Genomic DNA, 22,451 nt, shown 5'->3' on the forward strand with positions numbered 1-22,451 from the left:
TGGGTGCGCCTGTGTCCCTTTCGGGCCAGGGTGGCCGCTATGTGGCCATAGATGGCCGCGTTCCTCTGTCTAGTGCAGAGATCATGGACGTTGGGGGCCTGCCCCAAACCTCAATGAGGTCCATGACCTCTGCACTAGTCCAGGAGGGCGCACACCGTCTACGGCCCCTGGCTGGCCCCTGGGTGCTGGGGGACTGGGCCTGGGAGAGCTGGCTGGCACTGGCTGCCTGGCTCATCCTGGGGCCACTGGGTCAGGGGCAGAGACTGCTGGCAGGCCTGGCTCTGGTAAGTGCCATCTGGCAAGAGTCTACCTCTTTAAGGGCCCCGGGGCCGGGGGAGAGGAGAGGAGTTTTCCTGGTTTGGCCCAGAGTGGCCACCAGAGGGAACTGGGAAGGGCTGGAGGCCCTGTAATTCAAAATAAGTGTCTACACAGCACTTATTTTGAGTTAGCTATTTCGAATTAGGCATTATTCCCCATAGAATGAGGTTTACCAAGTTCGAATTAAGCAGTTTGTATGTATAGATGCTATGAAAGTTAATTCGAACTAACGGCCATTAGTTCGAATTAACTTTGTAGTGTAGACATATCCTCACTGGCAGAGTGAACATTGATCCTCGGGTACGTCTACACTACAGCGCTAGTTCGAACTAACTTAGTTCGAATTAGTTAATTCGAACTAAGCTAATTCGAACTAACGCGTCTAGAACTAAAAACTAGTTCGAACTAGCGCTTTGCTAGTTCGAACTAGCAAGTCCACATTGAGTGGACTCTGAACAGGGCTTAAGGATGGCCGGAAGCAGTGCCAGCAGGGCATAAAAGGAGGACTTAGAGCATGGAGATGCTGTCTCAGGCTAGCCGAGGGCTGCGCTTAAAGGGTCCCGACCCCCACCCCGGACACACAGTTCTAAGGGGTGCCCCGCTTGCAAAGAAGTTCTGGCTTGGAGTGCCCTGAGTGCCCACACTGGGCACATCACACCACTCGGCCATCAGCCCAGGTGCACTTGCCGCAGGCTGCCATCTGGGGAGAGGGAGTAATTGGGGGGCTGCAGGAGAACTTCCACCCCCAGAAGCCCGCAGAGCCAGCCCAGTCCTCCCCATCGGGGGCTCGTACCCCATTCCTCCCTCACCTCCTTCCACTTACCCTTCCTTAGCCCCCCTTCTTATTGATGTACAAAATAAAGATAACGTTTCTTCCAACATTGACTCTGTCTTTATTGAACAAAAACTGGGGGAGACTGGGAAAAGGAGGTGGGAGAGGGGAAGAGAAAGGCTGGGAGAGGGGAGGGCAACTAACATGATCAGGGGTTGGGAACAGGTCCCAGATGAAGAGAGGCTACAGAGACTGGGACTGTTCAGCTTAGAAAAGAGGAGACGGAGGGGGGACAGGATAGAGGTCTCTAAAAGCAGGGGTTGGGTGGAGAGGGTGCATTCAGAAAAGTTCTTCCTGAGTTCCCATAAAGAAGGACTAGAGGACACCAAAGGAAAGGAATGGGTAGCAGGCTTGAAACTAGTAAGAGAAAGTTGTTGTTGTTGACAAAGCAAATAGTTAACCTGTGGAACTCCTTGCTGCAGGAGGCTGTGAAGGCTACAACTAGAACAGAGTTTAAAGGGAAGTGAGATAAAGTGATGGAGGTTGGGTCCATGGAGTCCTATTAGCCAGAGGGTAGGAGTGGTGTCCCTGCCCAAAGTTTGTGGAAGGCTGGAGAGGGATGGCACGAGACAAATGGCTTGGTCATTGTCTTCGGTCCATCCCCTCCAGGGTCCCTAGGGTTGGCCGCTGTTGGCAGACAGGCTACTGGGCTAGATGGACCTTTGGTCTGACCCAGTACGGCCATTGTAAGCTCAGGGCTCACTGTCGGGGGTCTCAGTGGACCCCCTTGATTTTCATGCACACCTGGTCCTGGGTGGCCAGGCTGGCAGCTCTCCTGCCCTAGACGGCCACTTTCCTGTGTCTAGTGCGGAGATCGTGGACGAGGTCCACGATGTCCGCACTAGCCCAGGAAGGTGCCCGCCTCTTGCGGTCCAGGGCAAGCTCCCGGGAGCCGCCAGCCTGGTCCCGGCAAGAGGGGGTGGGCTGGGGGGCATCGGGTGGGTGGCTCTGTGCCGTGCCAGGTGCAGGGTCTGCTAGCTGGGTGCTGGCAGGCTTGCACCTGGCACGGGCACCGTAGCCAGCCCGTGCCCCTTTAAGGGGTCCGGGGCCGGGAGGGGGGCATAGAGTTTCCCTGGTGTTGGCCAGAGTGGCCACCAGGGAAACCTGGGGAGGGCTAGCCTCCCACTAGTTCGAACTAAAGGGCTACACAGCCCTTAGTTCGAACTAGCTAGTTCGAACTAGGCGTTAGTCCTCGTAAAATGAGGTTTACCTAGTTCGAACTAAGCGCTCCGCTAGTTCGATTCAAATTCGAACTAGCGGAGCGCTAGTGTAGCGCATAGGAAAGTTAGTTCGAACTAACGTCCGTTAGTTCGAACTAACTTTCTAGTGTAGACATACCCCTCGTTAGCATACCCAGGTGATCTTTCTATCTGGTTCATAATTTAGTTTCAATATTGCCCATGTATGTACCAGGTGTGACACTACACTGCATTGTCCTGCATTCTGTCACATGAAAGTCACCATTTCCTGCAAATTTGTCATCATCTTTGCTTCGTGTTTATCTGGAATTATGTATTTGGAGCCTTGTACTGGTTCGCAACACACTGCTCCTCCTCCTCCCTGGTCTTTGGGCTGATGATGTCACCTGACTGAGGTCTGACATGTTTCTGTATTTGACAACTAGCTTGCTAATATTTTCAGTGCCAGATTCACCCCTGATTTGATGTGGGGGAAGTGAGGCAAAGTGAAAAGCTGCCCATTCATTTAGTTCAGTCTCTGGAAACCTCTTACTCAGAGGCTCACACAGCAGGGAGATGAAACGTAGAATAGGTTCACTGCTGAACCGGTCATCGGTTGTGATTGATTTGGTTCGATTTTTCACACTGTTACTTCAAGATCCTGCCCCCTCATCCTGCGGCTCTGGGCCCTTGCTAACTGCACAGCCTCATTTGTTGTTAAAGAGTCCTTCTGCGAGCATTTGGTCAGTTCTGCTAATTCACGAGACATCATTTAATACAGCCGCAGTGACGTGGCAATTAGTGTCAGAGAACTTAGTCAGGCTGCTGGGTCATTATTTTCTGAGATTTCCTGTCCAAATATTTACATAATTACTCAGCAAAGCACTTCCAGCAAAATGTCTAGATGGCCACCTTTCTTCAGTTAAGAGGTTTCAATGATACGGTCTCATTTTCTGTGACATTTGCTATTTCCTCAAATTGTCCTCTTTGGACTGAGGATCTGCAAAAGTCTCTATAAACGGTCTTCAAAAGGGTCTCTCCTGTCTTCAGCTTTGGCACTTGGTTCCATGCCTCTGCCAAACCAGGTCTTCTCGATGGGCCAGGCAGTGTTGTGCTGTTAAAAGTAGGATGCACTGCTTGAGTTGTGTAGCAACACGATTGTTTTTCCCTAGCAGGACTGCAGCACCATCTGAATTGAACATCACCGTTTTCATCAGATCCTGCTTATTCAAGGTGTCAAAGGCTTTGAGAGCAGCTGTGTGACAGACCGGGCCTTGTCTGGGCACAACTGAGGGCGTCCGCTCAGGGCGAATTCCTCAAATCCGGGGCTCCTTACAGCCCCCAGACTGGTGACCTCTCCAAACAGGCCACAAACCAGTCCCACAGAGCTCTTCAGCAGCCTGCCTGAAGCCTCACGAGCAAAACCCCTCCGACACCCCAGCAATATCCGTGCCCCAGATGGACCCGGGCCTCATACACAGGTGGGGGAGGGAGGTCCTAGCACCCAATCCCACCTACCCCGAACAAGTTCTGTCTGGTTCCAAGAAACCAGCCACAGATCCCTGGTCAATTTACCCTCTGGACCTTGCCCACAAATCACGCTGGGCCAATCCTTTAGAATCTAAAACTAAAGGTTTATTATCACAAGAAAGAAAAGCATGAGAGTAAGGTTGTTAAAGAATATTACGTTACATGCACCGAATCTCCCAGTCTTTGGTGCAGGCTCTAGCAGAGATGTTACAGCTGCTGGTTTAAAAGTTCTTATTGCACATCCCAGCATCAGGATGGGTTCACAGGTCTTCCAGGCTCTTCTATCCCTGCAATGCTGCCTCTGGGATGAAGTGCTGAGCTGAGAACAAAATGGCATCGACCACATGCCCTCTTTATACCTCCTTCCTGGCCTCTTCTTGTATGCAGCTGGTCACCTGGTCAGAGGCCAATCTCTGTGTTTCCTGCTGGCTGCTCTCAGGTGCCAGCCCCCATTCTTTGGGTGTGTCTTTGGCCCATCAAGTGCCATTGTCCCACAGGGCCTGGCTAATCAGCCTGTCCATAGCAATGCTTAACCACATTCAGACAAATATTCAGCTACCACACAGATTACAGATTCCTACCTACACACACAGACATTATACACTCACATAAATAGCGTACATAAGATCAGCAAACAAATAAGCTCCCATTCAATACCCCACATGGCTCCCTTTTATGCCAATTTCTGGGGCCAACACCCCCACCTATGGGTGCAGCAGCGATCTGGCTGCTCCCCTCAAATTTGGTAACGTGACAAGCTGTAGCAGCTTGTGCATTCCAGGCAGATAATTGAATCGTTCCACCAAACACAGTCTTCTGCCCTGCACATGCTGCATCTCCGAACTTGAAGTAAATGACAAGCAACTTGGTGACAGAAATAGATGTGCTTTCATCAGTAATAAGTGTATGGGAGGGAGACAGGCGAATAGCTGACATGATTTCTGCATGGACAATGCTGTTGATTGAGTCCAAAACCTCAAAACTTCTGTGCCAGCTTGTACATGCTGGTGCTTTCCCATGTGCTCATTTATATTTTGCGCATTTCTATTCTGGAGCTGTTCATTTGTACTGGAAGCAAAAAGTTCTTCTGGCTTTAAATGTTTCTTTTCTTCAGTTTCAGTGTCGTCTGCTTCTCAATCCTGGTTTCTAAGAGCATCCTTCACAAGTCAAAATCCAGGGGATGAGAATTTCTGCTCCTAAGAATGTGTGCAGCAGATTCATGAGTTTTGCTTGACAAATCCTCTTCATGTTGTTCAATGGCCTCCCACTTCCCATTTGTGGCCTGCAGAGAAATCTCTGGATATTCTAGCCTGAATACAAATTTAGCAGGTCAAGCCCACATCAGCACTGTACTGGAATATGTCCCCGCTCTGTACACAGATCTGGCCTTGAGATTGTTGAGATTCTGCTTCAACTCTTTCATTCAGCCATTCTCCTTTGACCGTGGGGCAGCATTTCTTCTTAGGGTTTGCTCCTGTGGTGGTTGATGCTCATAGACTTTAAGGTCAGAAGGGACCATTATGATCATCTTGTCCGACCCCCTGCACAGTGCAGGCCACAGAATCTCACCCACCCCTCCCAGAATAATCCTCTCACCTATATCTCAGATATTGAAGACTTCAAATAATTTGAAGGCCCCAAGATGCAGAGAATCCTCCAGCTGTGATCTGTGCCCCATGCTACAGAGGAAGGCGAAAAACCTCCAGGGCCTCTGACAATCTATCCTGGAGGAAAATTCCTCTTTGCCTTTTTTTACACATGGCTGTTAAACGGTGCAGAAGGGCTGGGATCATGTAATATTATGTATCCTGCTCTTAATCAAAAATCATGAAGCCCATGAGATATATACAGCTTGTATTAAAAAGGAGTCTGCCTGAGAGAATTGTGAGAGTGCTGCTGTGATAACTAACTCTGTTGCAGGCAATGATTAGAGTCATTGAACACTAGAACTGTCAGGAGATCAAGTCGCTCCCCTGCACTCACGGCAGCACCAACCACTGTCTACATCATCCCTGACAGGCGTCTGTCCAACCTACTCTTCAGTATCTCCAGTGATGGAGACTCCACAACCTCCCTCAGCAATTTATTCTAGTGTTTAACCACCCAGACAGGTAGGAAGTTTTTCCTAATGTCCAACCTAAACCTCCCTTGCTAGAATTTAAGTCCATTGCTTCTTGTCCTATCCTCAGAGACCCAGGAGAACAGTCTTTCTACCTGCTCCTCCTTGTAACACTCTTTTAGATACTTGAAAACTGCTCTCATGTCCCCTCTCAGTCTACTCTTTTCTAAACAAAACAAGACCAATTCTTTCAGTCTTCCCACGTGAATCACATTTTCTAGACATTTGGGCTGTGTCTAGACTACATCCCTTTTCTCAAAGGGGTGTTAATTTTAAATCCCGCCTTCATTTGCAGTTCCGAAGTGTCTAATTTACATCCCTTTTTAGAGGGATCACTCTCTTACTCCGAACATGCCTGGAGAAACCTTTCTTGTTACCCTTCACATCCCTTGCTAGCTACAAATCCAGTTGTGATTCTGAATTCCTGATTGCTCCCTGCATTCTCAAGCCTATTATTCCTGAGCAAGCTTGTTGTATCATGCAAGCAAGGTAGTAACACACTTCCACAGGCCTTTATTTAACAAAGGTGAAACCTCTTTCCAAAGCTGCTGCTGCTCCCCTCTGTAGCTCTCACTCAGGCTTGGCCCATCTCCTCCCCCCTCCTTCCTGTTTCTTGGGCTTCCAGATTCCCAACAGCCAGTGCTCCCAGTTCTAATAATTACAAGCAGCATCTAAAACACCATATTCCCTCCTCTCTTAAGAAGCTCTCCCAATTATAAAATAAACATTGTTGTTCTAACCACAGCAACAAATATGGAACAAGCCACTATAGTGTTTACATTGAAAACACTGTAAATACGTCTATGTCTGACAGACCATCTCTCAAACCCCGGGTCCAGTGCAGTGTCTTCTTGTGTTGGTGCTATGGTGAAGTCATACAATGCGGGCTGTGTGTTGGCATCGTCTCCTCTAGGTGCAAGAGAAGAATCATTCCCTACCCGCCCATCTGAAAGTCGATAGGCGTAAGGTCCTTTCTTCTCTATGATTTTAAGAGGAGATGTGAATTTATGGTCCCCTTTGCGTAAAATTCCAGGTTTTCTTACTCTAACAATGGAACCACGCTCAAACTTCGGTTCCTTAGCACCCCGTCGTTTGTCTATGAAAGCCTTATACTTTGCTTGCTTCTGTTCAACTGTTTTTCTCATAGCATCCTCATTTGGTGCATCAGGCCTCGCCTTTAATAATTCAGCAATGTTCAATTTAGTATTCATCTGTTTTCCATGCAGTAACTCTGCAGGTGATCTTTGCGTTGTGGCACGTCGTGTGGCCCTGTAAGCTTACAAGAAATCAGTAGTGAAGGTTACCCACGAGCGCCCTTCCAGTTTAGCTGTTTGCAAACTCTCTTTCAAACTTCTGTTAAACCTTTTGATTTCCTCATTGGCTTCAGGGTAATACAGGGACGATCTTCTATGTAAAATGTTTCTCTCTGCTAGAAAAGTTTCAGATTCCATGGAAGTAAATTGACTACCGTTATCTGAAACCAGTTCTTTGGGGTTACCTTCCCTGCTAAAAACTGTAGAGAGGAACTTAATTACTGTAGCAGAAGAAACTTGCGATGTAAACGCTACCTCAGGCCATTTGCTGAAATAGTCTATTAAAATGATGGCATATGACAGTCAATGAGAGCAGTTTCAAAGGGTCATACGATGTCAATCGCAACTTTTTCCCATGCAGAATCAGGAAGAGGAAAAGGCTGCAATGGTGGGGTACATGTCACTGCTGTCTTATCATGCATTTGACAAGTGACAGAGGATTTTATGATTGCTTCAGTTTGGGAGTCCATCCCTGGCCACCAATACAGATCTCGTAGTCAGTGTTTCTTTCTGAAAATACCTTGATGAGTATCGTGTGCCAGGTGTATGAGTTTTGGCTGTAATTCTTCTGGCACAAGTAGCCAGTGTGTACCTCGTAGCACACAGCCGTCAAGCAAAGAAAGTTCATCCCGAATTCTAAGATAAGGCAGCAAAACTGGGTCAAGGCTTTTAGGGTTACTGGGCCATTTCTTTGTCAGAAATTCCTGTAGCTTTTGTTGAATTGGACATGCTGAACAAGCAGCTTGGAATTGCTCTCTTGTAACTGCAGTAAGAGTGCTTGTAATAAGCGCAACTGCTTCATCCTCATCCTCCGGTGAGTCATCTGGTAAAGACAAAGGCAGGCAAGAAAGGCAATAAGCTCCCACATTTTGGTTTCCAGGCTTATATTCCAGTTCATAATTGAAAGAGAGTAGTCTTGCCGACCCTGCTCTTCCCAGTCCTTTTGTGGTTAGCAATGTTGTCAAAGGGCTGTGGTCTGTGCACAACTTGAACGTGCGGCCCCACAAGTAAGTTCTCCATTTTTCACTAGCCCAGACACAGGCAAGTGCTTCTTTTTCAACTGTAGAATATTTTCTCTCAGCATCACTCAGTGTCCTTGAAGCAAATGCAACAGTCCTCTGTGTTGTCCTCATGAAGTTGTGTGAGGACAGCCCCAAGTCCATAATCAGAAGCATCAGTAGTCACAATTGTGGGCAATGCAGGACTGAATAGTGCAAGTACTGGACTATGTACAATCAAGTTGTCCACACCAAGGTTGAACTTCTCCGTAGTAATTCTTGTAAGTGTTCAATGACAGAAGCATAATTGGGAATGAATTTTGCATACCAGGAGGTTGCACCCAAGAAGGATCGTAAGGTTTGCAAATCAGTTGGAGGAGGAGCATTTGAAATTGCTAGGATATGATCTGGATCAGGTTTTAGTCCAGCCGGTGAAATTGTATGCCCCAGAAAGGAGAGTTCTGTTTGTCTAAATTTGAATTTAGACATATTGAGCTTGAGGCCTGCTGTGCTGATGCAGTTTAGTACAGATTGCAGATTATTGTCATGCTCCTCAGAAGTATTGCCAAACACGATACTATCATCCAGATAGCACTGAACTCCATGTTGATTCTTCCCTGACTGAAAATGGTAAGCACCGTACCTTCTGTCGTACAGGCATCACACTCTGTCGCATTTTAACTTTATGCACAAACCCATAAGCACAGCCAAGTTTCTCCCCAACCTGGTCTAGGGGCCCAGCTGAAACTGGTGTGTGTACTGCAAGAGTGCTTTGCTGAGAAAGATCCATTTACTACCCTGAGGTTTAAAGCAGCCAATAAATCTCTGCCAAGGATAGGAGTGCCTTTGTGGACAATGTAGAGCTCTGCATTTACACAGCAATCACCAAAAGTCACTGTTGTGACCGGCAGCCATGCACTGGAATTTGATTTTTCAAATAGCACACCAAGTGAAGTTTGGGTTCAGTAAGAGGCACATCTTTAAAGTAATGCAAATAGATGGAATCAGGTAGCATAAATACTGCTGAACCAGTGTCCAGCATAGCTGAATAGGACGTGATTTGCCTGAAGGTGCGACACAAACATTTACAGTGCACCTTATCTGTTCTGGAATATGTGCAATAGTGACTTTGTCCACACTCAGCACAGTAACATCTGGTATTGTAACTACATGCACCTGTTGATTGGACTGGCTACTGTGGCAGACCTTAGCGAAATGGTCACCCCCGCGGAGAGTGTCGAATTTTAGCTTGAATGACAGTTCAGAGGATTCCCTTTCAAGTGCAGATTTGGGGGGCTGAACAAAGACTCCAACTACCTTACCCATTACAAAGATAGCTTCCCCAATTATCACCTCTAATATCATTAGCTCACAGACATTTACCTTCCCTATCCCCGCCCTACATCCCCCTTCTGTTCTGAAATGTGATTTGTCCTTTTGATATGTGTTCATTTTTTTAATTGTATCCTTTGGTATATATGGTTGTGACTATTTTCTTCCACTATTTGATCTGAGGAAGTGGGTCTGGCCCACGAAAGCTCATCACCTAATAAACCATCTTGTTAGTCTTTAAAGTGCTACATAGTCCTGTATTTTGTTTCAGCCACACCAGACTAACACGGCTACATCTCTATCACTATTCCAATCATGTGTGTTATCCCACCAAGTCTCTGTGATACCGACTGTGTCATAGTTGTGTTTATTTACTAGCACTTCAAGTTCTTCCTGCCTATTCCCCTGTTCCTTGCATTTGTACACAGGCATCTAAGATACAGATTTGATTTTGTCCCCAGTTCTGCCCTTGTGCCTCCTTTATCTCTGCTATTGCAGCCCATGCTCCCTCCCATTTCCGACCCATCTCCCAGGTCTCCATGTTTTTCACTTACCTATGGGCTTTGGTCACCTGCCCCCGTCAAACCTAGTTTAAAGCCCTTCTCACTAGGCTAGCTAGTCTGTGCCCAAATACTCTCTTCCCCTTCCTCCAAAGGTGAACCTGTCCCTGCTTAGCAGTCCTTCTTCTTGGAACAGCATCCTGTAGTCAAGGAAGCCAAAGTCCTCCTGGCAACACCATCTTCACCCCTCCAGATGCACCTGCCTCTGCCTGGGCCCCGACCTTTGACAGGAAGGAATAAAGAGAACACCACCGGCTCTCCAAACTCCTCCACCCGGGCTCCCAGAGCCCTGTAGTCACTCTTGGTCCACTCAGGGTCACACCTTGCAGGATCATTAGTGCCCACATGGAGGAGTAGCATGGGGTAGTGTTGCAAGAGGTTGTGGATTGCAACTGCCTGAAACACTAAGGAGAGGGGATCACCACATAGGAGTGTAAAGGGTTTGTTTATTCAGTTAAAACTGGGGAGGGAGGGGAATCTCACTCACACACTCAACCTCACTGGCAGTCCCCGGCAGGATGATAAGGCGAGCAGAAGGCAGCTCATGTTGTTTGATCTTCCCAAGTTGGCTCCCAAGCAGGTCCACTGGCCAGGCGATCCAAGCGCAGGGTGTTCTGGGAGGCTCCGCTTGATGGTCAACCCACTGTGTGTCTGCCCCTCTCTCCTTTTAGGATCAGCCACAGGCAGCTTCTCTGTCTCTAGGCCTCAAAGCCCCTCCTATCGTATGAACAGCAACCTTCTCACCAGCACTTCAAGACAACTTTAGGGTCATCAGCTCCTAGAGTCCCAGGCTGTAAGGCCGGAAGGCACAGCCCTGCTCCCCGAGTTTCACCTCCTGCACAACACGGGCGCTAGAAATTCCCCACAAGAATCCCTGTGTCACTGCCGGCCCCATGTGTCTTCACCTTTGGCTGGGTTCTATGGACGAGTTCTGGCTCTTACAGGAGCGGATGGGTTCAGGAGACGGCTCTTATGTGTGACTCCTGGGCAGACTATTTCCCTGCCTTTCCAGAAGGACAAAAAAACCCCACTGGCTCCTTCTTTTTCTTCCAGGCTGTGTTGCCTCTTGCGAAGACTCACCTCAAGGGAGCACAGACACAGCCAGGTGCTCAGGGTGGTGGTCCAACCTGCAGCAGCCGAGGCATGCTCCGGCCTCAGCCAGGAGGAGCAGGCCTTGCCAGAGGAGCCCAAGCAAACCAGAGGCTCCTGGAAGCTCCTATCTGGCCTGAAAAAACTCTGTGTCTGTGGCCAGTGTGGCAGCTCCCTGGCAGAGGCTGAGGAGGAGACAACAGCTTCCTCGCCCACAAGATGGACACACTTCTCCTTGAAGAAGACCAGGAAGACGAAGAACTCAGTGGAGGACCAGGAAGAGCGAGAGGAGGAGAAGCTGCAGGGGAGCCCAGACAACAGCCAGGAAGATCTCACAGGTGAGTCTACAACCCGCCCGGTGACTGGGGAGCATGTGAGAGACACTCCCACCAGTCACTCTACAAGCCTGGAGCGTTAGAGCTTCTCATGGGGCAGCCATGGGCTCCTCAGACGCTGGAATCCAGCGAGTGCCTGATGCTCTGGCAGAGAGGGGCTGGCCCCCTTGCACACCCTCCCTCCCAGCTGTCTCCTGCACCCTCTCGCCTGCTCAGACCTCACCCAAACTCCCAGCCCGCTCCAGCACTCTACCTCCCACGCCCGCCCGCCTGCACCACTGTCCTCATCCCATGCCCTGGCAGCCACCTCCCACTCCCTGAACCCCTCATTTTGGCCTCACCCAAAGCCTAGGGAGCACAAAATCTACTATCCCCGGTCAAAAGAGTTAATCTGCCCCATGGGAAGCCTTGACTCTTGCTCCTCTCTTCTCTCCCCTGCTCCCCTTGGGGCTGGAGCGGCAGAGGAGTGAAGTGTTGCAGTGGTGGCCACAGCAGTGGGGGATGTTTTATTGCTTTTGTTGTTTGGAGGTTTTTTCCCTCTCACTTTTTTCTGATCCCCGACTGATTTTTCTGGGGATCAATGGCCCCCAACCCAGAAAAATTTCCCCACCCCTGCCATAAATAAAGAGAATATTGAAGCCACTTGTTTTGGACATAAATTAATACTGGGAACTAGTGGGGCAGGGTCCAGGGCTGGCAGCAGGGCCATGGCCCCCCACACTCACTGGCAGCGGCATCCCCAGCTCGGGCCCTTGGCCTCCCTGCCCATGGTGCTTGGGGGACATGTGCTTCTCTTGCCACCCCATGCGGCACTTGTCAGGGGCTGCAGGTTGGATCGTGAGGGGCTCAGAGAGCAGAAAAGGGATTCGCGCCCGCGCAGGGATGCAACTTCCAGGGAACCTTGCATGGGAGCTGAGGGGCAGCTCCAACCCCTGCACCAGCAGCAGCTGCTGGAGAGGAGGGAACAGCCAGGCTGCCTGCACCAGGGCACCCGACAGAGGAGAAGCCGCCCTGCCCTGCCCGGCTCTGGCTTCCCGGCTCCAAACTGCCAGGGCAGGGAGAGAGGAGGGTGGGTCTGTCCCTGCGACTGCCCTGCACTTCCACTGACGTTCGGGGGCACCATCCCCAGGTCTGCCCAGGGGCTCAGGCGGCTTCTGCTGCACGGTGAGCACTGGGGATTCGGGATCCAGCCCTGCCAATCCCAGCTCCCGTTTGGCTTCAGCCCCTCAACCTCTGCTTTGAGCCCCGAGGGGTTCCCAGGCCTTGGGACTTCAGCCCGTGCTGGGGATCGAGGCTTCAGCCTGGGGGTGCTGGGTATTGAGTGTGGACACCAGCAACTGAGCTTAGATAATGAACAAAACCATTACAAAGGAGCCAGAGGGTCACCCCATCCCACAGTCTCAGCAGCTCACAGCTGGGAACTGGGCTGGGCTGGGCCATCACTTCCTGGGGGCTCACAGGCGAAATGAGGCCTGTTCCCGTCACTGCCAGGAAGGGGGCGAGACCGGGGAGAGCAGAACACGCCATGGGAGAGACGCTGCCCCTAGGTTAGAGGAAGCCCAGTGGGGAGAGCACCCAGCTCAGAGTTATGAGAGCGGCGCTCTCTGCTCGGCCCTGCAAGCACCTTGTGTGTGACCCTGGGCAAGTCACGTCAGGGCTCTGGGCCCAGTTCCCTTCCCTGTCGCCCAGGGGTACCACATTCAAACCAGTGTTTCCTTCTGCTCCAGGGATGCAGACGGAGCTCTCCGAGACAACGAGGAACCAGGCAGACCAGAGCGAAGAGGAGGAACCAGCCCCCCAGCCCATCCCATTAGAAAGGAGCAGCTCCCACACGACTATGGTAAAAACTTAAAAAACAGCAAAGAGTCCGGTAGCACGTTATAGACTCACAAACCACGTAGATGGGATCATGGGCTTTCGGGGCACAGCCCACTTGTTCAGATGACCAGCATGTGGGAAGTCCAGAACCAAGAATAAATAAGGGACGGAGCGGAGGAAAAAAATTGAGGGGTACGGGGGAAGAGGACACTGGGTAGATAAGTCTCAAAGGGATAGCCGAGCCAGTCTGAAACAGGAAACACTTACAAATGAGGCTTGTGGCTGAGCCAGTGGAAAGCGTCCCCTGCAGGGCGTGTGACTCTCTCCCCAGCCGGTGTTTCTCAGAGGAGAATGACCTGCCCCCCTCCGGCCCAGGGACCGAAAGGAAACACTCACCCTTGTGACCATATCCCCTGAATAAAGCCTTGTAACACGGGGGATTTCTGGGGGCACCGCACCGAGGGGCCAGTCAGGGCACTTTGCTCAGAGACAGGGCTACTGAGAGCCCAGAACGGGGGGTTCTCCACTGCAAGGATCCAAACCAGCCCCAAACGGCACTTCTGTTCCCCACCCTGGCTAGCAAGAAGCCCTGCGAGCAACCCCCTTAGACACTCCTGCCCTCTGGACCAGCAGCCGCACCGCCCCTTCTGCAGCGTCGTATCTGCCAGGGCTCGTACTGCCAGCGTTCAGTGTCGTCTGGTCAGGGTTGTCCCGGGGCGCTCCTGACAGGTCCCCTTCTCCGTTGGTGATGACAAACTTTCGGCTGCGTGTGTGGGTGCCTGTGCTCCCGTCATCTAGACGTGAGTTCCCAAACTGCGGGGGCATGCCCTCCTGGGGGGGGTGAAGAAATTCCAGGGGGGGCATGAGGTGACCCAGCCCCCCATCAACCTCTGCCCCCATAAGTTTTTCTGCTATTGGGGGGACGCATGAGGGTTTCTCAAAAATCAAAAAGAGGGCGTGATGCTGAAAAGTTTGGGAACCACTAATCTAGAGTGGTAGACCCTGTGCACTTGGGTCAACACAGGAGATCTCCACGAGCCCCCAGAAACGACAGATGCAGGCAAGGTTTGCAATCAGACCAGCAGGTTTATTGTCAAATGCGACGCCCTCACAGTTAGTAGCCCTCACGTCACTTCTTTATGTACCAGGCTGCCACCCTTAAAGGTATTAGGATGACACCTCCAGACGAACCTACTAGACACAACCAATTACCTTGTAGCTGGTGGATTGATCCAAACATCCCTATCCATAGTGCTGTCATCCCGACTCTGTGCTGAACCTGGGTCGGTAAGTCCCTTGTCTACGGGGAGTGTGCTGGGACCGAGCTGTTTCTGCAGGGAAATGTTCTGTTACCATCCTCCCGGAATGTTTGCGGGCATGGCCTGTGCCTCGGACCTCTGCAATATCGGCAGCCCTGTCCTTCCCAAGCTTCTGTCTGCAGGACCTGCCTTTTGCTCACTGCTTAGCTTTGCTTTATGTTAGCAAAGCATTGACGGTTGCTCAGGTCTTAGGCCTCACACTAGGCCTCCACGGTCAGGCCCTTTTGTTACTACATACAGGTGAGAGGTTATGAAAACAAATCCCATCAAATCCAAACAGGTTCCTCTGATCCTTAAGAGCCAGTCACCCGCCCAGGTCAATTGAACCCTCAGAGCTTACCGAAAAGAGCTTGCAGTGCCCATCCCATAGAATTGAAAATAGGAAGGTTTATTAATAAAAGAAAGAAAAAAAAGGTTGAGCCTAATATTGTTAAAGGACTCAAATTACATTCACCGACTGCAAAGCTCTTTGTGCCGGTATGTAGGAGATGAAATGAACGGCTGTCTTAGGGCAAGTTTCAGGAATACGTCCTCTCCTAGGCTGGATGTATTTCTGAAGTGCCCTCTGCCTTCCCCACCCGGCAGCGTGTGGCGCTACCACCGAACTGGCAGGAATCACGGGCAGGACAGGAAGTAGTTGAGACCGAAGGAGCGAGTCTCCCTGCCGACGACTCTGGGGCCACATCAGGCTTCAGTTTGTGGCCGAGATCCTTTATAGTGGATTTGCCAGAGTGAAACAGGAATGAAGACAAAAATGGAGGAACCATCAGAGCCCCTTTATCCACCTGCCCATGGGGTGGGAATCCCATTGTTCTCCTGTGAAAGTCTGTCCCAAGATGGAGTCTGTCCCATGAGCAAGTCACCGCTCCAGGCCTGACTCAGTTCTTTTTAGGCAGCAGCCACGGCTTGCATGCTGAACATTCACAGCAAAGCTCATCAGCTGTGATTGGCACTACCTGAGGTCAGTGAAGTGCTGCTACTCACTTGACTAGCAACCCTGTCAAGGCTGTTCCCCACTCCGGCAGGATGAATGCAGAAGTTGGGGGCCTGCAATAGCACTCCAAAACCTTGCCTCTACAAGTTCTGGTACAAAAACTTCCCGCCCCAATCCTAATACCCAGATTTTGGGGAATCCACTGCTCACATCGAGTGCTATGAACCCACAAACAGGGGCGGACACTTGAAACCAACCAGGGGTACCCCAAGCTCTTTTCCCTCAAAGAAGCTTGAAAAAAGAAAAGAGAAAATCAAGCTGCAGTCTCTGGTGGCTGACCCCTCAGTCAGAGGCCTGCAGGTCCACAGAGACAGACCTTCAGGACACAAAAATCAACCAATACCGGTTAATTAGAAAACAGAACAAACTCTTACTGTGAAAACAAAGCTACAGTTGCAAACATAGTAATTTGGCTAGCTGGAAAGAGCCACCATTTGACACAGGTACTCAGGGAAAGTCCCTGGTCTGAAGACTTAGTTAGAAAACTGGGAGGAAAAAGCACTAAGAAGCTCAGACTTTATTTCCATATCCCCAAACAAGGAAAACAAGAAATCCTGACAGACTAGCTAAACTCTTCCCTGCTTACACATTGTAAGAAGTCGCTTTTTGGACAGCGGAGCGTTTCCTGTCTCCTTTGATACTTGGAAGAAACTGGTCGGTACTTGGAAGAAACTTGGAAGAAAATTCCTACCTGCGTTGTTATTGGCTGACCACCCCATACTGGGCTAGGAACAGGAGACATTAGTTTATGTCTTAGTCACCGGATGTTCCTGTCCTGATTATGAAAGACCCTGTCACGGGGGTTGGCCAAGCCTCCAGCTGAGCTCTCCCAGTAGCCCACGTTTGAAATACAAGCACAGCACCCGGGTGGTAACTTCCAGCACCAACATCACACCTCCCTGTGAGCAGCAGAAGCAGAATCGGCCTGGCACTGGGGACTGGCCCGGAGCCCTCGGCCTGGAGGACCGGGCCGGGTCAGGTCACCACTGAGCGCGTCGGCTGAGGGCGAATTGCTCAGAACAAGAGCAAATTAGTCGAAACAATAGTTAAGAATAAAATTGTGAGGCATGTAGAAGAACATAATTTGTGGGACAAATGTCCAATCCCACCTACCCTAAATGGGTCTTCCTCTCTCAGGGAACCAGCCACAAATCCCCAGTCAATTTACACTTTGGATCTACCCACAGGATCGCACTGGGCCAATCCTTTAGAATCTAAAGCACTAGCGTAAGGCTGTGAAGGAGAATACATGACATGCACTGAATCACCAAGTTCTCCACGCAGGCTCTTAGCAGAGATGTTACAAACTGCTATCTTAAAAGTCTCTGGAGTACATCCTATGTCAGGATGGGCCAACGATTTTCCCGGCGCGCTGTTCCTCGCAAGGCTGCATCTGGAATTAGTAGCACAATTGAAGGCAAGATGGAGTCTGCCTCATAGCACTTTATATCCATTCCTGGTCTCTTCCAAGCTGGAGCAGGTCAGATGGCCCAGTGACCTGTCCCTGTGTCCCATGTCAGCAGTCATGATATTGGCTGGTTTGCAGACACATTCCTCAGGTGTGTATTAGCCTCTCTGAGAGCCTTATCCCTGGAGACTTGCTAATTAGCATAGTCACTGACTGACCATTTCTGGCCCACTGTTCTTTCTCAGACAGAGAATCTTCCGGCATCAACACAGGTTACATATTTATAAATCCACTTACAAATATCACACAAGAGGATGAATAACACATACACAATCAGTAGAGCACAAGCTTTCATTTGACATCTCACATGGCCTCCTTGGTACAGACTTTGGGACAACCCCTCCCCTCCGCCCTTGGGTGCAACAGTGACCTGTCTGATCCCCTTAAAATCCAGTAACGTGACACCCCCAACACAAAACTGATGCAGGAAGTGATGCCAGTAACATCAGTGAGGATATCACATGGGTCCCCCCGCCTTAGACATCTGCCACAGTATTCTCCTTCCCGTTTATGTGGACTATGTCCGTATCGTACTCCTGAAGGATCAGACTCCAGTGGAGCAACCTGGAGTTGGTGCCGTTGGCCTTCTGCAGGCAAGCCAGCGAGGCATGGCTGCTCAGCACAGTGAACCTCCTGTTGTCCAGATAGGGTTTGAGCTGCTTGACAGCCCACACGATGGCATAACACTCCTTCTCAATTGTAGCATAATGCTTCTCCGGGGGGCACAGCTTTTTGCTGAGGAAGGTCACGAGGTGCCTTTTGTCACCTACCCCATCCTGTATCAGCACCGCCCCCAGCCCGATGTCGGATGTTGAAATCCGGGCTGGCCAGCACAGGTTCCTTGGCCAAGACATTCTTTATGCTTTGGAACCCCTGTTCATGGGCCTCCGACCACACCACCCGGTCCGGCCTCTCCTGCTTTGTGAGGTCTGTGATCGGAGCTATGACGTCTCTGACCCCTCTCACAAACCTCCTGTAGTAGCTGGCCAGGCTCACAAATGACTGGAGCTGCGTTTTCATTTGGGGGATAGGCCAGTTCTTAATGGCCTCCACCCTCAGGGGTTCAGGGCGCACCAACTCACTGCCCACCCTGTGCCTAGACAGTCACTTCGGCAGCCCCCATCCTGCATTTGGACACCTTGACAATCAGGTTGGCTTCCCCGAGCCGCCGCAGCACCGCCCCTGTGTGACTGAGGTGATCCTGCCAGGAGTTACTAAAGATGGCCAGGTCATCAAAATAAGTGCTGGAATGGGCTCTGCAGGACCTCCGTGATCAGCCCCAGGAAGGTGGCCCTGGAATTCCGCATGCCAAAGGGCAGCACCTTGAACTCACACAGGCCCGACTCCACTATGAACACAGATTTGTCCCATGCATCAGCATCTAGGGGACTCTGCCAGTACCCCCTAGTCAGGACTAGAGTACTTATAAACACAGTCCCCTCCCCCCAGCATGTCCAACAGATCCTCTATTCTGAATGTGGGGAAGGGGTCAGGCTGCGTGACAGCATTCAGCTTCCTCTAGTCCATGCAGAGCCTCGTGGTCCTGTCCTTTTTAGGCACCAACACAATAGGGGATGCCCATGGCCAGCATGCTCTCCACAGCCTCCTGAATCTGCCTCTGCATCTCCCCCTTGGCCCCATAGGCTCTGCTAGGCGCTGGGCAAGGCAGGGCCTAGTGAGGATGGAATGCGATGACCTGTCAGCGAGCCCTGGCCTCCTTCACCTTTCGCTCCCTCTCAGCATCTGCCTCCTTCACCTTTCGCTCCACTTCGGCATCCACCTCCCTCGCCCTTCGACGCACGTCGGCAAGGGCCTTCCCATGTTCCAGCTCTATTCCTTCAATGCCTGCTGCTTTCTAATTTCATCTGCAACAGCATCCCTGGCACAGGGTGGGCACTGCTCCCTTCCCTGCTGGTCATTTCGTATTAGCAAAGACCTCAGTTCCCGCTTGTCTCCAATCACAAATCTTCTAGAGCCTTTCGGTCAAGACTCTCATGTAGTTGCTGACTCATTGCAGCTGCTCTTTAACCAATCAAACTCTCTACACCCAAAAATAAAAATAAATAATAATTTAGAACCGCTTGAGGGTCTGATCCAAAGCTTAATTGACCAAGATCTGAGGATCCTGCCGACTATACCACTGTGATGGACCAGGCCAGGTCTGTGCACTGCTAAGGGTGTTGGCTCAGGGTGAATTGCTCAACACAAGGACGCTTTACAGCCCCAGACCAGAGACCTTCCCAAACAGGTCACAAACCAGTCAGACCGCGCAAAACCCCTCAGACACCACAGTTCCCTCTGTGCCCCAATCAGCCCTGGGCCTAACACACAGGTGAGGGGATCTAGAACCCAATCCCACCTACCCCGAACGGGTCTTTCCAGTCCCAAAGAACCAGCCAGAAATCCTCGGTCACTTAGGGGAGAAACCTGCCTAGGACAAGGGGCTCTATGGAGGGGGATGCAGGGAATGGAGGAAGTGGGGTGGCCCTTGGGGTCCCTGCCCCGCTGAGAGGCTCCCATCTCTCCTCAGGCAGAGGGGACCAGGGAAGGGCTGAGAGATGGGAGAACCCTCGGCACCGGGTGAGGCTGCTCCACAAAAGGTCTCAGGTGGCTCCTCCGTGCTCACTAGGCCCTGCCAGCCCCCAGGGAGCGAGTGTCCCAGGGCAGCTGCCCAGTGGAAATGCTCAGTCCCAACAGGCTCTGTCCCTGTTCATTGCAGACCCTCGGGGAGCCGCCTGCCTCAGCCCAGCCCACAGCCCTGCTGCTGGAAGCCTTGAAGGCTCTGACGGCCCCCGCCCTGGAGAGCTTTCAGGTGGCAGAGGAGGCGCCGAGAGCCACCGTGTCCCAGCACAGCGCCCGCATGGAGCGAGTAAGAGACGCCCGGCGAGGGGCAGGGCGTGTGGAGAAAGGGGCTGGGAGAACTGGCTCTGAGGAAACCGGCCCTGGGGCACAGGGTCAGGGTGCGGGGCAGGTCGGCTCAGCCCCTTTCTAGGAGGCTCTGAGCATCAGTCGCTCCCCTGCTCAATTAAGCCCCATCGCCCGCCGGGGAGGCAGGAATTCGACCCGCGAGACACCCGGGAACTGGAGCCCAGAGCGGCTTGTTGACTTCCCAAGGCTGCGCTGGGGGCAGCGGCAGGGTCAGCAAATGACCCCAGGAGAAGGCCTTGTCCAGGGCCCCTAGACCAACCTGCCTCGTGGGGCGTGCGGCCGCGTTCCTGCAGTTGGCTCTGCTGGGAATTCTCAGCCAGGCAGAGCCCTGGGCCCTTCGCCAGGCTGGTCTCTTGGGAAAAAGACTCGGGGGTCACGTTCCCGACAGGCCTCTCAACGGGGCCTTTTCTCCCTCGGCCCCACGCCGGCGACGCTCCTGCCCTTCCCCCAGCGCCGTCTGCAGGTGGGGCGGCCTGGCAGGAGGCCGCTCTCGATCAATCCCCCCTCAGCTGTGTGGCTCCCTCCAGATTGGATACGTCGTGGGAAAGATTTTCAGCTGGCTGCGCGACGTCGGGGATCCCAGAGCCAGAGGAGCCGCGCTGGGGACCATCGCCCTGCTGGCTTGCGCCCACCCCCGGAACGTGGTTCCCGCCTGCGTGGCCCACGCGCTGCCATGGGACAGGTAGGGAGAGGCTGTTACCACCTCAGTCCCTGATTTCCCTTCCCCACCTCCTGCCAGGGCAGAGCGCAGGAAGGGCCTGGCCGGAGACAGGGATGGATCCAGCTCCCTGCTGGGCACAGGGCTGCCCCGGCCTCCTAAGAGAAGATGCCCAGGCCCAGCTCCTGAGGGGACGGCTGCTAAGGGAAGGGAATAAATGCAGAGCTTGTGGAAGGAACTCTCCTGCCTCAGCTTCCCTGCCCCCCAGGGTCTCTTTTGAGAGCCCCTTTCCCGCCCCCTTCCCAGCCTCTCCCTGGGGAGGCAGGAGGGGGCCAAGCAGGGAGGCTCTGATTTTGGTTTCTGACCTTGCAGAGGTGCCAGGGAGCTGTGGAAGGCCGTGGGGGAAGAACCACAGCTCCCCCGGCAGGTGCTGCAGCAGCTGCTGGACGCGCTCCGGAAGAGCCACCGGGAGGAGAGGAGCCGCAGCGTGTCTCTGGCTGTAAGTGACACTGGAGCTGTCCCGTAGGGAACTCACCACTACAGGGAGGATGCTGCATCTGTGGGGGGGAAGGGGGCTTCAACCCCTCTTAGTGTCAGGCCACGGCCCCACTGCACACTGGGCACACAGCCGTGTCACGGGGAGAGCCCCCCTGCTCCCCTCCAGAGGGGGTGTCCGGCCTCTGAGGCCCCTCACTTCGTGGTCAACCCCGCATGCACCACGATGCTCCAAGTCAGCACTGCAGCTCCCTTCACACAGGGCAGTGCGGCCTAGCAGCCGGAGGCAATAACTCCTAGTGGGATTGGTGCGGAGGGGTAGGGGACCCAGGGCGCCCTCTCCACCGGGTCCCAGTCCAGCGCCCTGTCAGCATTGGAGGGGGCACCACTAGCTCTGGGGGAATCAAGTAGAAACTCGCCGAGCACCTGGGGTTTAACTCCCCGCCTGAGCTGCTTTCTGCCAGCTCCTCTCTTGTTGTCTGCGCCGTCTCTTTCCTCCAAACTGGGGCATCTGCTGCGGTTCCCTGCTGACTGGCGATGGCGTCTGGGTGCCCCTGCGCTGCTCCTCAGGAGCCCCAGCAGCACCTCCGTCCCCGTCCGTCAGCCCTGACTGAGCTCGCCACCGGCCTTTCTAGCCACCTCCAGCTGGCGCCTGCCCAGCAGGCCTGTGGGGTAGGACTGTCTCAGCCAGGTAGCCAGGCTGCACCTCTGCAGCTCTAGTGCAGAGATGGGACACTCCGTGTCAGGGGATGACCCCCGCTCTGAGTGCAGAATTTGGAGGCCGGAAAGAAAAAGTTGTCTCTACAGGCTCTGCTTCCAGAACTCCCCAGGGTCAAAGATTTACTAACTGACAGAGACACAGACAGAGCTGCTGACCTTCCAGGACACAAGAAGCAAATATTGACCTGAAAAAAGTGATTTTTTTTACCAAAGAAAAGCTACACTGGATAACACAGACTTGGTTGCGCGCTGTGACAGAGCAAGTAAGGAAAACAAATGAAAACACAGAGAAAATCTCTAGGAACAGTTTTCAGAGGGGAAGCAGAGATTCACACAGAGCAATTCAAACCGAAACGAAAAATAAAGAAAAATACCCAAGTTTTTCTGAAATAAGAACAGTTGGAGGGTGAGTTTGTAAGAAGCTCGAGTGTGTGAGAACGACCGATG

The sequence above is a fragment of the Pelodiscus sinensis genome, chromosome 12, assembly GCF_049634645.1.
Source record: "Pelodiscus sinensis isolate JC-2024 chromosome 12, ASM4963464v1, whole genome shotgun sequence".
Classification (NCBI taxonomy): domain Eukaryota; kingdom Metazoa; phylum Chordata; order Testudines; family Trionychidae; genus Pelodiscus; species Pelodiscus sinensis.